Below are 13,793 nucleotides of genomic sequence, written 5' to 3'. Positions count from 1 at the left end.
TTCATCCATAACCTGAAATATTCAAGCAGCAGCTCTGACTAAACACTCCCTCCTTTTGTTGTTGTTTCAAAAGTTTGACTCAGGGGAAAGTAAAGAACTTAGAACCACTGATTGATATGCTAATGCATCAAAAATGATAATCAGTAAGACAATATTAAGCAACTGAGATGACAAATAAAGTTCAATTTTATTATTTCTTAGTTTCACAAAAAGTATCTGACGTCATCAGACAGGAAACCTTATATGGGATGTAAATATATCTCACCTTCACAAGCTACATAGTTTTTCATTTAAGTTTTTATTGTGTTGCAACCAGTTTAATGAGAGAACGAGACAGAATAACTGATTTCCTGACATTGTCTCTTATATGCCAAATTTACTGATTCTGATATTTTATTTTCTTGTTTGTATTTGATCCAGCCACCAAATCACATACAAATCCCAAGAACAAATTTTATTCAAAACTTAATATTTTCAGAAATCCTCAGAGTGCTGCATGCTTTATTGAAATGAAAATAAAAGACCCTCCCACACATTTTACTGGCTTCAAAGTGTGGCTCTGAGTGTTTGAGTTTCTTTATAAAACTTTCTTTACATACTTTATTCAATATGTCTTCAAGATTTCTGCTTCTATAATTCATGATTCAGACCTCTTAAAAAAATAACAATTGCTGATATGCATATACTATACATATACTGTAATAAAAGATAAGCAAATGACCAATTTAACAGTTTGCAACAATAAATCCCATTTCGGTTTAAAACTGGAAATAACTGTTTATGGACAACACAAACTAAAACAAAACTCTATTTCTTCGAGCACTGTTGTGTGTGAGAAGTGTCTGACTCCGGGGACGACCTGATAAATTCTGTCAAAGTCACTTGTTTGTCAAGGTCCCCTACAGTGGCCCTAATTTTAACCATGTGTTCAGCCCAGGTGTCAATGCACCATGCTGTGTGGAGAATTAAAATAGAGTTGATGTCGTTTGGGGAGAGGACTTCATCCTAGATATCTCACCTCCAGCAGCTGTTGGCTGACCCAACCATGAAGCATCACCGAAATACCTCGGAGCAAACCATCCCCTGCCACTGGATTATCTCCTCCCTGTAATGTGCTTTGTGAAAATGAGTGGTGAAAAGTGTTTAAAGGGGCAATGGGTGTGTGTGTGCGATTTTTTTTCCCTGCCCTGTAGCAAAAAACAGTGTGGAATTCATCTGTTGGGATTCAGTGACTCAACAAAGACATTTCACTTCATCACTTCATGTTTCTTTGGATCTGTGCTGTAATTAGCTGGCATACTCCTGTAATGTGGCAACTGTCTGTGTCAGTTACAGGCCACCGTGGCTCAAGGGGACAAGTCTCTTTGTCACATTGGTGCAGATAAGAAGGTGAGTGTCAAATCCAACAATGCATCTCAAAACTTGTCAAGCCGTCTTTGAGAGAAGTAATTTCAAAAGAAATCCAGAACTTGACCATTTCAAGTGGACTGTGTGTTTACAATTGAAGATGCAAAGCTGCTCATTTTTAAAAAAAATCTATTTCAAAACGTTTTTTATAGTAAACCCAATGCGTCATTCTCACAGTGAATATTGAGGCTTTTTCCAGTTGCTATCAAGCCAAGTTGCTATCTGATGCATCCTTGGCACCCAAGTAAACTTTGGGGATCTTGATCCATCCTTGGATTCTTTTGTTTTTGAGTCATTTCAGCTGTCGGATATTATGCCAAACGCATCACAGAGGACACAAGAAGGCACAGATGCACATTATTGAAATGACTAAAATGATTGCCCAGAGTAAAAAACTGGATACATCTAATGTGTTTCCTGATCACAAGGAGACCAGAAAAACATTTCTACAATTTGACATGCATTAATAAGCAGAGAACATGTTTGAGACGGACTAAAGAACAAAAACATATTACAAGTAAGAGATGGATATAGTTAACAACAGTTTGCCATTTTGGGAAATACACTTATCATATATGCTCTCTTGCCGAAAGATGAGACAAATTAAGGTTTTATGTTGACTATTCCTGGCCGAGCTCAGTATCTTCTCTGAGTCTCGTCAGCAAGTTATAATGTTTTGTTTAGTGAGCTTTAGAGATTATGGTAGGATGATCACTTCACCTTTGGACAGAGCACAATTAGTTGTTTTCTCCTGCTGCCCAACCCGGCCCTTGGTGTTTGATACCGACACACAAGGCACCCTTTAGCATCTGTATGAGATGCACATGGACTTTCAGCTAACTCCATTGTAAACCCATCCGCATCATTATTAGATGCTCAGAGCAACTGCTCCAGCGGTCCATTCACTCCAATATTAACCCGACCACAGCACTATAAGATGCTATGAGCATCAGTCATCTAGATGATCTATGTTAAGAAAAAGTAAAGATGTTGGTTTATTTCAGATATTTTAGCCAAAACAGGAGTCAAATTCACCAAGTCCATCCATAACACGATGCACTTCACCAGCCCTCCGCTATCAAAAACTGACCAAAAAAATTTCTCGGAATCGAAGGAGAGATAATTCAAACTGATGGCCTTAACATATACCAATCGTATCGTTGAGTTATCAAGGACACTTTCGTTTTTGTGTTGAGATATGTTAAAGATATCTTTAAAAGAAAACCTTAACACGGTGACAGTGAGGAAAATACTTCCGGGCAGCTGGTCCTCCAGTCCAGCAACTGACTGATGCTCTCGGCATCTTATAGCACAACGGTCATGTTAATATTGGTCTGAATGGACCACTGGAGCACTTGCTCTGAACATTTAATAATGATGCAGATGGGTTTACATTGAAGTTGGTTGAAAGCCCAATGCGTCTCATACAGACACTAAAGGGTGCCTTGTGTGTCGGTATCAGACGCCGAGGGGCGTTACAAAAATCATCAGTATTTGACGCCTTGGGAATGAGAACAGGTTGTGCTACCAGTATTTAAGCCAGTCATCTCCTGACCATAGCATCATATTTTGCCTACAGACATGAAAGTGGTTTCAATCTTCTCTAGCATATTGCCCAAACTGTCAAACTATTCCTTGAAACTGCATTGAGTGACTTTGGCCACTACGGGGAATGGACATATCATCACCTTTTAAATTAACAAACTACTAGCAAACAGCTGCCTATTAACACATCCAGCAGGTAGTACAGAGCAACATTAGTATTCATCTCGAGTTGTGTGTTTGGTCACCATGCGAATATGGTCCATAACTCTCCTCTTAGCTCTGTTTTTGGTCTCCAACAGAAATATCTGGCTCTTTAGCTGCTAAATACTCCAGTATGTTTATCAGCTGGCCGCTAGCTTTGTTTGCCTACTGTTTGGTACTCTGCAGGTAGCATACAGTTGGTTTTTTAAGCTTTTTTGCTGAAAACTGCCAAAAATGCTCAAAACTTGCCATGAGAACAGTAAGAGTGAACCAAAACAGCAAAGTTGCAGGCCTGAAAACCAAAACAATGAGCTGAAAGTTGCTATAAATTGCTAGAACTGAGTAAAACTGCAGGCTTGTATAATAATTCTCTCTGGCTTCATCACTACAAGCAATCCAGAGTTATCACTGAATATCACTTTCACATTCAAGTAGACGTGATTTATTGTTAATATAGAAATACTGGTTATAGCCACTTTAAAAACATACAGACCAAATCTTATTCAACTGGACTTCACTATAAACTCAAGGCTTTTTGATATTGATAGTTCTGCACTGACTCACTCTTACAATCAATGTCTGGGCTTCACCTTCGTTCAGGACGTCATCATAAGATGTGACTGTGGATGTTCTGGATTTTTATCTATTTTGTATCCATGAAATTCTTTTTAAAAATTGACCATGTGTAGATTTTATGAAAGACACAAGAATGCTTAAGAACTGCAGAAAAATGTGAAAACTTTTCACAGGAATAGGACTGGACAGCTCTGGTTGACAAGTGTGTACAGTATTGTGCATATAAAGAGTTTCATTCCACTAACCTCTATATTAAAGAAATCACATAATTCTTATTCCTGAGAAGGATGTTTCAGAGAATTAACAGTAATTCATAATCTTATTGCCTTTTATGTGAAACATCAAGAGTAGGTATCAAAGGGTAGACATCAATTAATTCATATTGCATTTTCACATATTAATGACATAATCTGTCATAATCATGCAATATCTACTCAGGAGCAGACATGCGTACACACTAAACATTACAATTTTAGTGTATATTCTGTTTCTGTACCTCAGATGTTCTTTGACTGATCCTTTGTAAGAGGGCAAGTGAAAACAAGCCTAAGCAGACTTACATTAGATTGGGTTGAGAGATATTGACCTTTCCCCAGCACTCTTATTCCCGCTATGGTGATGTGATGTGTTTGTTTGCGTGATGATCAATGCACTTATTGAACCACACACAGCACTTATTGATCAGTGTTTCTTTTTCCTACAGTGGGAGCTGAGTGGTCAGTGTTTTTGTTTTTTTCCACTGCCCAGTTTTCTCTCCAGTGAAACTAGACATACAGTACAGTAGGTTCATTAATGGATACTACAGCTGCTACTGTACTCAGCTAGAAATGCTCAAAGAGCTTGACTGAAATTGTTCCACTTTCACACTCTTTTTTCCCCTTTAGAAATGGTCCTTTTGAGAAGGTAAGAATTTTTTTTTCTTCTGGCCCACATTTTTTCCTTTTAAATCACACTGGCATTAGCAGGGTAATCTCAATGCTTGGCTAACTAATGAATACTTTCAAGGCTCCATTTTTCAAATGGTACAGATTCCTTTGGAGACCAGGACACCTGAGAGTTTCCACAGTGATGCTACTAGGGTAATATGTCTCCCTGCTGGTGATTAAGTGTTATACATCTAGGATTTTTACCTGGCTCAAACATATTGCTGTTGTATCCTCTTTCTTGGGGAAAATGTCAAACACTCCGTTCCTGCAGTGTTCGGAATCGCAGGTTATTCTTACAGTCAGACAGCCTTTTATTGCTGTGATTACCAAAGAAATATTCTGAATTTACACGCACATTTGCACACTTAAACCACCAATATAAACCATTAAATAAATAAAAACAAGAAGAATTACAGTTTAAAAAAAGAATATCAACAAAAAATTGACATTTTTAGCTTCACAAAGGTTGTAATTGTACATAATTGAGTTAGATTGTGCTCGTGTTATTGTTTGATATTGCTTTCCTTGCTAGAAAAAAAGGTATAGACACACGTTTCATTTCTGTATGCAGGACCATATCTTTGTAGATTTCTTCATTATCTTGTGATTCACGTATGTCAGTACAGTCTGTTTACTCAGTGCTGGGCCCCATCATACAAGCAGTGTGAGACAACACATGGGACACAAAGTGATTGAGAAGTGAGACTGAAGGGTGACATCTTGTTGAAGCAAAAATATTGTGCAGTGGCTCTGTGTTAAGCCATCGGGATTCAGGCTTTATCATATTTTTCCCAGTGCTTTAAAATACTTGACACTCATGGTGGTTTTCCAGCTGTGTGCAGGGAATGTTTGAAATGTATAAAGAGTGAATCCCATCGTGGCTCAAAGCAGTTGATGGATGTCAAATATTTCTCTCATTTCCAGGGAGAGTCAGGAGTGAAGGTGGAGCCGACATCAGCCACCATCACATGAGTGGAGCAGTTTTGATGTTGCAGCTCGGCAGTGACAACCTTTTCCTGGGCCATAGATAGATACACCTGTAACTGGAAACCACAGCCAAATGTAACTGGTAACTCTGTGACTGGAACCACAATGGGATTGAGAAATAATCCTATTTAGGACAGCAAGGCTGGCTGAGCCGGCTGAAGTGCCTTGGTAATGCTATAGCTGCACAAACAAACAGACAGAGCAAACCATAGCTGGGGCTACTTTTAAATAAATATGAATGAAAGCTGGAGTATGTGATATTGTTAGATATTATGGTGAATACATACAGTCCTCTCTCTAGAGCCATAAGAAGTGTGGTAAATAAATATTGGTTGTTTTTGAGTGGTCCTGATATGAACCATTCAGTATTTCCCTTACATTACACAATCTGTTTGATCATACAGTGAGATGTGATCATCTCTGAGTTTCCCATGTTCTATCCACATTTTTGAACATTCCATGGCAAATGATATTCTAGAGACACTATAGACTAGAAAAATCACATGACTCTGTTAGTGATTAATTATGTTGTCTGTATTGTGAAATACCACTGCAATCTTTACTAGGCAGACAAAACAAGTCTTCTGAATGAAAAGAGAAAATATGAAGAGAAAATATATAAATAAATCCGAAATATAAAGCTAAGTTAATGTCTGGTTAGGTTTAGGTACAAAGCATCCATGGAAAAATCATGGTTTGGGTTAAAATGACTATTTCTTCAAGGCTGAGGGGACCATCATCATCATGGTTACAACAATAACAACCTGGAACAGCGGGGGTCATGGTTAAGAGAAAGCAGGAAACGGCAAATAACAGTCTTGCATGTTTAAATCCAACTTTTTGTTGGCCCGTCCATCTAGTACACAACATCAGCGCAGGCCTTGCACACCCTCACAGGTGTTTTCAGTTCATCTTAGATCTCTACTAAGGTTGAAGTTTAGTGGAACGAAACTTACATGACGTCACAAAACTCCACATAGCAATAAGATAAGAATGATAGTAGTGAAGTGTAAGTTGTCTCGCCTTAACATGTCCAACAGGAGAGGAGGGACATGCCAATCAAGCAGTCTGTACACATCCCGACAGTCTAATCAGTCACCACTGAAAACACCTGTGTGGGTGGAGCATGAAGTCATTTTAGACTTTATGCATCACAGCAACTTAGAACTGTGGAGTAAAGTCTGTTGTTTTCTATGTCATATCACGATGGGAAGTGTCAATTAATGTTTTTACATGATTTAAGCTATTTTGCAGCTTGAAAATGTAGATTTTTTTTCTGTTTTGTAAAGAGCCAGTTTCCTTGAATCTGCTACTTCTAATTTTTTACATGTTGGTTAGTTTTATATTTAATTGTTTTATTGTAAATACTTTGGTGGTCACCCAGAGAGAATTACAACCAGCAATACGACCGTCTTTATCAGGTTTAAAATTGTGACACGTTTTAAAACAGATGAATATCAGCCTCACGTCACATTTTGCTCTATTGTATTCTCATGTCAAAGTCAAAAAATAAAGCAAATAACTGAATATAGAACTGTGGAGATTTGAAGTAACCGAATGTGTTTGGTTTCTGTGCCATGCTCTTCTCAGCAGTGTGCATAGCATCAACCTGAGTACACAATGGCCGTTTTCCACAGATGTAGTGTGTGCTGTGGACAAACAGTGTGTGCAACCACAGCGTCAACACTCTGATACACTGATAGACTGAACAAACACAGGGTCAAATAAAAAGTCACAAAGCTCACATGCCAAAGAAAATAAAATTCCGGTGAAACTGGAGTGTTTTTGTTTTCTATCGTTTCTTGTCCTCTGTGAAAAGTAGCAACCCACCCCTCTTCATCTGTCTTTTTTCCCTACTTTTCCCCCCGTTTTGATAGCATTAATCCCACCTAAAAGTAAGTGTAAACTTCTCATCACCGTGCTCAGTAACCAGCTAATTAAATGAATTAAAGATGTAAGTGAAAAGCAATCTGTCATATTAAATTAGGATTAAATTATGATAATTATAATATTAAATCATGGATGCAAGCCAGCTTCCTCAAACTAAACTGTGATAAATCAGACGTGATCATCACTGGCCCCAAATCCTTCACTAAAACCACTCACAGCTTCTGCTTCACCATCAATAACTCCACTCTGTCTCCCTCCACACACATCCACAACCTCGGAGTCATTTTTGACAGCAACCTCTCCTTCAAACACCATGTCAAACAAATCACCAGCACTGCCTTTTTTCACCTAAAAAACAGAGCTCATCTCCACCCATCACTCTGTTTTTCTGCTGCCGAAACTTTGATCCATGCTTTCATCACATCCGGAATTGACTACTACAACAGCATTCTTTATGGCACATCATCCAAAGTCCTAAATAAACTCCAGTACATCCAGAACTCTGCTGCTCGCCTGCTCGCCCACTCCCACTCCCATGACCACTATCACCCCTGACCTCCATTGGCTCCCTGTCCCCCAACGGATCCAATTCAAAGTCTTTCTCCTCACTCACAAAGTCTTCCATAACCAGGCCCCCTCCTACCTCACTGACCTGCTCCACCACAACACTCCTTCCTGCAGCCTCCGCTCCTCTGATGCTAACCTCCTGTCTCCACCGCTCAGGACCAAGCACCACACCTGGGGCGACAGAGTCTTCTCCACAGCTGCCCCCTCCCTCTTGAACTGTAACACATCCGAGACTGCACCAATCTGTCCATGTTCAAATTACTAATCAAAACTCACCTTTTCAGAACTGCTTTTAAAGTGTGATTAACGTTGTTTGTAATGTTTTACTGTGTTGTTTTCTATGATCGTTTTAACTTATATGAAGTGTCTTTGAGTACCCTGAAAAGTGCTCTATGAATAAAATGTCTTATTATTACTGTCACTCAGGGTGGGTTTGTTTTGACAGTAATTTGTTGGTGCAACAGGTATTCATTCATATTCTTCTCTTAAAGGCAGTTATATGAATATTCATTGTTGCATTAACAGAACCAGAGACAGCTGTCTTGTCAGAAATAGAATTGATCTGGTGCCATGCTGACGGCAAAACACCTGATGCACAAAAAATCATTTCAGACATGTGAGACTCACAGCTTTTAGCTTTTGTACGCCACACAGGGAAAGACAACTGCGCCTGGACTGGTTGTGTGAATCACAAATGTAAAAATCAATCAGTCGATAATAAAAACTAGTCAGTTGGTCATATCCTGATGTTTTCATATGTTAGTTAAATAATTCCTTTCCTGCACTGTTTGTTTTCTCTGGTTCTTTCTGAGAAAAATGAGACCGCACTTGACAGATAGTGATATTTGCATTTGAAGTTTCTTTCCCTTGGTGGAGGTTAGAGAATTAGCATCACTCCAGCACTGTTCACCTTCAAAGAGGCGGGCTAATTCCTACTATCTTTGATGTTTCTGCGGGTACACCATGTAGTGGGAGATAGGAGTAAAAGGGTGACAGTCTGAGGGAGAGAGTGATGCCTCATGCTGCCTGCTAACGACAAATGAGGGCCAAGATGGTCATCTATGCTGTCATTAGCCAACATTCCTGTATCTTCCCTTTATTGAGAGAACAAAAGAGCATCTCTGGTGCTGTAAATACATTTTGCTCCACTGCTGGCATCCCTGCAGCTTTAATAAGGATGGGATAATCAGCCGTATTGTGGTCCAGCCCTGCTAATGGGAATATCTCAGCAAAGGCTCTGGCAACAAATCAAACGAAAGTCATTTATTGGATGGTAAAGAGACAACCGTGGCTAAAAGTCCCTCGGCCTGGCAACTGGACTACTGGGCAACCTTCGGGTTTGGACAGCACACTGTGTTGGTTGGCAGCTCAGCAGCTACCACCAGGGAAGGTAAATAAAACCTCCCCTTTTTGCTTCTCAGCTACTAGAATAATGGTGCCCTTGAGCAAGGCACACCCAATCTGTTTGAAAACGCTGAAAAAGAACATGAAAGCTGAGCTAAACTAGTTCCACATATACAAAAATGTCAAAATCTGTTAAGGGAAGCTTGTCATAGAGAAACAGTGCGAGTTTTGACACAGGAGTGATGTTTTTATCTTTGAAGCCCATCGTAAAAAAAAAAGGATAATGAGAGATGCATAAGACATTTTTTGTTTCCCGAAACTTGTGTCCAACAAGCTGAGAATTTCTCCTTCGTCTGGTTTGTGCTGATGAGCAAATGCAGTCGGTAACCTAGACTGTTGCCTAGGAAGAGCTTCATTAAGGCTCCGTCTCTGAGCAGCAGAAAATACCTTTTTTGCTTTCACTTATCCCCAAGGACACAAACAGGTGTGTGAGTGAAATAATTATGCATGGCATGTTTGCACTAAAGTCTCCTGCACAGCTTTGGCTTGCTGAGACTGCAGTGATGAAGATATAAATATATCTGAGTTTACAGTACCATGATGATAGTAGTGTCATAATAAAAATCATAATAAGATTGTGCATTGGAAACAATAAATCCTGGCCATATGATTAGTGAATATTAAAAGTGAATGGTGTAGTCATGTTTGTAATAAAGACTGGCTAAATGCCTCCTTTAGCAGCTCAATATATTCAGTTACATTTTTCTTTTGATAGAACAGATCCACATTTAACTACAGCTTCCATTAAGTCCATAAATTCTCTACTTTTCATGAACTACAGGCATGTTGTTAATGCAGGAGTTCACACAGCTGTAAACTAACATAATCTATACCATCACAGAGTTTATGGGCAAAACACCAGGTGTGTCTGTTTGTCACATTTCATTCCGAAATGGATTTGTCGTTCTTGCCATTATGGTGATGATTTCCACTTCATTTCCATCATGAAATTTTGGTACAGACATTCATGATCACTGGTGATCATCATTTCATGTAGCACCATCAGCAGATCAATGTTTCAATTTGTCCAATACTTGCAAAACTATTGACATTCCCATCAGCCTCAGCTGTACTTTGAGTTCAGTGCTAAATAGCAAATGTTAGCATGCTAACTACAACGATGAACATGGATCAGCATGTTAGCATTGTCATTGTGAACACAGCATTTAAGCACCGCAATTACGCAACAGTAGTGCAGGCTCACGGAGCTGCTGAATGGCTGCAGACTCTTTCTAAATCCAGACTACATACTGATTATAAGTATGTTTTGAGTGTGTAGTTTGTTCACACTGGAAAAGTGACAAAATTTAATATACTCAAACCAAACAGCATGCATACTAAATACGGTTGATCCTGGTGGAATCTCATAAAAAGAATAAAAAGGGAAGAGAGGGAACAGCTGGATAAAATGGCAGAAGACAAATTTGCTGGTGCATTATCCTGATAAACACTAGACATTTACACCATATGTTAATGTAAACATTAATTATGTTGAGAGAATATGATTCTGTGAAGAGACAGTGTGTCCCTACATGCTGATGGTCTTATGAAAAAACTGAAAAATATGGTAAAGTAGTTAGATGTTCAACATTTTACTCCCATAAGTCTCCATATCCTCCTAACCTGCTCCAATGTTGATGTTGAGTTGTCACACTCCAAAATCTATATGACCTCATGGTTCCACAAATTCACAGCAACCTTGAACATAGCATAGCTGGCAATAAATATTTGAAATAAAAACACATTTATCCTCTATCCTATGCTGCTGATCTCTGAGAATTGCAGAGCAGAAACATAAAAGCAATGACCGCTTAGCACCAAGAATTAAGAAAAAAAATACACACAGATCACTCACATTACCACTTGAAAGAATTTAAGACAGTAAGAAATAATAGGAGCATTTGCATATGACCTTGAAAAGTGTTTTGGTATATAAAACAGAAAGGTGCTTCTCCGTGCACGCATCTAATCAGACAGCTTGATTAAACCCGTGCAGACCCCCTGTTGCAAAAGGGCTTTGCAGCTCACATGTGTGTGGGTGTGGGTGTGTGTGTGTGAGCGTACACTCATTTAAGAATCACTTATCATAGCAAATGAGTGTCAGTCAAGGTTTGAGATGCACTACACAGGTGTCTGTCACAGTGTCTTTTTATTAATAATTCCAGCTGAATTTGAAATAATAGTTTTATTTTTTTGCTAGTACAGTTTTCAATGAAGTACATGTAATGAGATTTTTTGTTTGTGTGTGGAAAAATTACAAATTTGGTCAAATGTTCGGTCCCCGTTGTTGAATAGTTGTGTGTATAATGATATGAAGAATTAGGTAATGAGGTGAAAAGTGTTTTTTTCCATTTCACTGTGTCACTAATGCTTTGGATCAGCCCACAGTGTATACAATATCAGCTAATTAACTTCCCTCTCTGGCCTCACTGGCCCTCCTACTCCCTGTCATTCTTTTCTCCTTTTCCTCTCACTCTGTTCTTTCAGCTCCACCATCATCACTCTTCCTCACATCCCACCTCTTTCTCTCTCGCTCTCTGTCTTCCTGTTTCGCTCACATTCTCCATCTTTGGTAATTTGGCCCAAGTTCATCTTGTCACCTAACGGATTCCTCTGCAAAGTGAAAAATGACATTTTGGGTCGGGGACTTCAAGGATGGTCAAGTTAATGAATGGCCACCAGATGGCCCTTATTAGGCTAATGTGTTCCCCCTCTCTGCAGCCCAAGCTCTCGCCTGGGGACTTAACTCGCTGGCAGCCAGTGCGTGCATGTGTGTGTGTGTGTGTGTGTGTGTGTGTCTGTGAGTAGTGTAGGAAGGAGGGGTCTAAAATCCTAAGTGTGTGTTATTGTGTGTCGTCGACTTTAAATCAGGTTAACCTGAGAGAATAGAAGGACGCTGCATCTGCACTTCAACTCAGCCGCTCTGTATTTTTGATGGGGTCAACTGTCCACTGTGGAAACACTGCTGTCCCGGTCACTCCAGCACCCAGCAGACCCTTAGCCCTCCCCATCTGACAGCCTGACACCAGCCGCCGCCACTGCACTCAAGTCTGAAGTTTACATGCAAAAAATAGGATTCAGAGAATGAACAGAGCGGCTCTTTCTCCTCCAATCTGACAGCGTGTTAATTGCCTCATTTATAATCCCTGCTCATCAAGATGAATAATTGTTGTAATGCATACATCTACCACAAAGACCTTTGTTAAACTCCAGAATTATGCTAAACATGGTAATTAATTGAGTTTAATTTATTAGATTGTCGTCAGTGTATGCCGCTGCTGGGCCTTTATGTTTGGTGAATGTTGTACCTACGAGGGATGAGAGCAGAGCTGTCAACTCGGTTTCAAATGAGGGCCGTTAGCTGCTCAACAAGTTGGAGGCCTCACTGTCTTCTCTCACGAGCCTCTGTGATTCTCCATTATGTAGAAATCCTTTCATATAAATCACATCGATTGTGTTTATGAACAGAAGAACAAAAAACATTGTTTTGTGGAAGCCATATACTTTTGCTGTTCATTCACTTTGTAGCATGTTGACTCCCATCCTAAAAAGGTTTTCATTATACCGTATACTGTATCTATGTCACTATATGCATGACTATATTGTAGCAGTCATTACAAACTATCAAATAAAATGAAGTACATGCTCCAGTGTAGACATGTGATATTACTAAAAGGCCATTTGTACATTTAGAGGAGTAAGTGGGATTAAAATCACAGCCACAATCGAAAACTATACAAAATTTATGAACATAAGTCAAAGTGAAGATATATAAATCATTGCTTATGTTTACCCATTGCAATCCACATATAATCACCACAGATACACACAACAGTGTGATTTTGCAGCTTGTGATTTTGCAACAGTGTGATTTTGCAGGGGGAAATCAGTTGCCTGCTGCCACTGAAAACTACAATGGCAGCAGTGGAATTGAACCAAAGGCCTTTAAAACCGAAACATTGAGCTGAAAGATGCTAAAATGCACCTCAGAGCTGTGACAGATTATATATATAATATATATATATATTATATCTGTCACTTTGTCAGTACAATTAACCTCCTTCACATCTATTAATTTCTAATCCATTGTTAATATAAAAACATTGATTTTGGCAGCTTTAAAAGTCAGAATCAACTTACTGTAAAATGTGCTTACCTGTCTGTGCTGTCAAAGTGTAAACTCCAATACAGTATATTCACTGACTAGCAAACAGATCACTAGTTTAAAAGGGAAATTTAAATGCACCAGTGTAGCTAACAGATCTATGAGAAGCACACCAGCACATAAAC

The 13,793-nt window shown here is 39.2% G+C and overlaps 1 long non-coding RNA gene across 1 annotated transcript; it reads right to left on the bottom strand.

Moving 5' to 3' along the window:
• Positions 1–4,942: 4,942 nt before the first annotated feature.
• On the bottom strand, positions 4,943–6,816 carry LOC122972775. The gene is made up of 2 exons (XR_006399849.1): positions 6,599–6,816; positions 4,943–5,698 (listed from the first exon to the last, which is right to left on the bottom strand). It is a non-coding gene; the product is annotated as an uncharacterized LOC122972775 (long non-coding RNA).
• Positions 6,817–13,793: the final 6,977 nt, after the last annotated feature.

This window comes from Thunnus albacares, chromosome 21 (genome assembly GCF_914725855.1).
Source record: "Thunnus albacares chromosome 21, fThuAlb1.1, whole genome shotgun sequence".
Lineage (NCBI taxonomy): Eukaryota > Metazoa > Chordata > Actinopteri > Scombriformes > Scombridae > Thunnus > Thunnus albacares.
Note: the sequence above shows the minus strand (reverse complement) of the source record. Positions and strands in the feature narration are given on the sequence as shown.